This window comes from Notamacropus eugenii, chromosome 5 (assembly GCF_028372415.1).
Source record: "Notamacropus eugenii isolate mMacEug1 chromosome 5, mMacEug1.pri_v2, whole genome shotgun sequence".
In the NCBI taxonomy this organism is placed as follows: Eukaryota; Metazoa; Chordata; class Mammalia; order Diprotodontia; family Macropodidae; genus Notamacropus; species Notamacropus eugenii.
Genome location: NC_092876.1, coordinates 42,364,582 through 42,367,548, shown reverse-complemented (window position 1 = coordinate 42,367,548; position 2,967 = coordinate 42,364,582). Strand labels below are relative to the sequence as shown.

The 2,967-nt window shown below is 40.5% G+C and overlaps 1 pseudogene; it reads left to right on the top strand.

The window, feature by feature from the left end:
* Positions 1–2,018: 2,018 nt before the first annotated feature.
* On the top strand, positions 2,019–2,750 carry LOC140508564 (serine/threonine-protein phosphatase 2A catalytic subunit beta isoform pseudogene; annotated as a pseudogene).
* The last annotated feature ends 217 nt before the right edge of the window (positions 2,751–2,967 follow it).

Here is a 2,967-nt window from a genome sequence, read left to right as displayed (position 1 = left end):
TTTTTGGAAGAAGGTTGGTGTCCCAGAGGAGACTCTGGGTAGAGGCTAAGGAGCCCCCTGGGTTTGAAAGCCCAGAGGTTGATGTTTCTCTCTCTGGTAATGATGTGTGTATTGTCTGTGGTCAAACAGTTGGAAGCCCTGTCTATTTGTCTTTCTATTTGTAATTTCTGCTTGTAATTTCTGTTTATATTTTCTCTGAAGTTCAGGGTGCTGACTTTTTCCCCTGAACTAAGTGAATGATACACGAGCTTGATTAAAGTAGGTTGTTGACCCCTGGAAAAGTTGCTTTCTTTTTACAAAAGCAGATCTAAGAATCTGTACAGCAGGTCTTCTTGTGTGTGCTGGGGTCCTTGCTGTTAAAGCATTTGGACTTTACTGTGGTATATGGTGTCAGGCATCAGTCTATGCCCAATTTCTCTCGCACTGTTTTTTATTTTTCCCAGTAGGCTTTTTCACACAGTGAGCTCTTAATCCCAGAAGTTTGGGTCCTTGGGTTTATCAAAGAGTAGACTACTATAGTCATTGACTAATGCATCTTGTGTACCTAACCTATTCCACTGATCTACTCCTCTGTTTCTTAACCAGTGTGAAGTGGTTTTGGTAGTTGCTGCTTTATAATACAATTTAAGATATGGTATGGCTAAACAACCTTCCCTAGTGTTTCTTTTAATTAATTCCCTTGCTGTTTTGGACCTTTGTTCTTCCAGATGAATTTTGATATTATTTTTTCTAGCTCTATAAAATAATTTTTGGTAGTTTTATTTGTATGACACTGGATAAATAAATTAATTTAGGTAGAATTGTCGTTTTTATTGCATTTACTTGGCCTACCTACAAGCAAATGATTTTCCAATTATTTAAATCCGACTTTATTTGTGTGAAAAATGTTGTGTAATTGTGTTTGTAAAGAGGGGTCTCTTTGCTAACACTTAGGCAGAACTCTGTTGTTTTTGTGTACACACAGATCTAGGTTGTAGTCCTGGGTAATAGTTTCAGGGCAAGAAGAAGCACTAGCGTAATAGAACTTGTTGCCACAGTGGAGGGGGGAGCATCCTCACAGTTCCAGGGCAGAAAAGAATGCTTGTGGTTGTACACAGACAGGAGCACAGGTCAGGAGAGGAATAAACACCTCTCTTTACCTCATGTCACATTGGAAGAACTGGAAACTTATAGGTCCCTGGAAATATCTCTGAAAACAGTTACACAAAGCCCTTGAACAATGGGAAGAATGAGCTCTCCACCCAGGAAATAGAGCTCTACTTTAAGAAACAGTTAAAAGTCAAGTAATAGACTGGGAAAATGAGCAAACAATGAGGAAAAAACCTCAGGCTATAGAAAGTTACTATGGCAACAAGGAAGATCAAATCACATACTAAGAAGAAGACATCAAAGTGAAAGCTGTGATAGCTAAAGCCTCCAGAAAAAATATGAATTGGTCTCAGGCCATGGAAGAATTAAAAAAATGATTGAAAATCAATTAAAAGAACTAGAGATAAAATTGGGAAGATAAATGAGAACATTACAAGAAAATCATGAAAAGTGAGTCAACAGCTTGGTAAAAGAACACAAAGACACACACACACACACACACACACACACACAATACTGACAAAAATACCACCTTGAAAAACAGACTAAACCAAATGGTAAAAGAGGTCCAAAAAAACCAGTGAGGGGATGAATGAATGAAATGAATGAAATGGAGAATTTACCAAATGGAAAAGGATGTACAGAAAGCTCAATGAAGAAAATAATTCAGTAAAAATTGTAATAGAGGGGAAAGGGTGGCTCTAGCACAAGCCCCCTTGGCTGCTGCCACCATCACAAAGGACAGTGTGTTCATGAAGGAGCTGGATCAGTGGGTGGAGCAGCTGAACAAGTGCAAGCCACTGAGTGAGAACCAAGTGTGCATGCTCTGTGAGAAGTCTAAGGAAATCCTCACAAAAGAATCCAACATACAAGAGGTTCATTGTCCTGTCACTGTCTGTGACAATGTCTGCAGCCAGTTCCACCACCTGATGAAACTCTTTAGAATTGATGGAAACTCACCAGACACAAACTATCTTTTTATGGGTGACTGTGGACAGAGACTATTACTCAGTGGAGACAGTGATTCTTCTTGTGTCATTAAAGGTGCGCTATTCAGAGCAGGTCACAATACTGAGAGGGGAACTATGCAAGCTGGCAGATCACACAAGTGCATGACTTTTATGATGAATGCCTGAGGAAGTATGGCAATGCCAATGTGTGGAAATACTTTACTGACCTGTTTGATTATCTCCCACTCGCAGCTTTAGTGGATGGACAGATATTTTCTCTCCAAGGTGGCCTTTCTTCATCCACTGATATGCTGGATCATATCCAAGCCCTGGATCATCTGCAAGAAGTTCCATGTGAGGGCCCGATGTATGACCTGTTATGGTCCAATCCTGATGATTGTGGTGGATAGGGCATTTCTCCATGAGGGGTTGGCTGCACATTTGGACATTACATTTGGAAACATTTAACCATGCTAACGCCTCACACTGGTTTCCTTGCTCACCAACTTGTGATGGAGGGCTATTACTGGTGTCACCATTGGAATGTGGTTACCATTTTCAGTGCGTCCAATTACTACTACAGTTGTGAGAACCAGGCTGCTATCATGGAACTACATGACACTTTAAAATATTCTTTCATGCAGTTTGACCCCCAGGCCTCATTGTGGAGAGTTCGATGTAACATGGTACACCCCAAATTACTTCCTGTAAACAATTTTGGGGAGCAACTATGAAAAATACCTGGAAGTATACCTGGCATCTTTTTTACAAAACAATGAGAATAGACACTTTTGTGTAACAAATTGGGATCTCTGTCTGCATCAACTCCTATCTTGGACAAAACTGTGCTGTATTGCGCTTAGCACTGAGCAATCCCACTGAGGCTGAAATATCCACCCCCACCCCTCTTAGCTCAGTTGATCAGTCA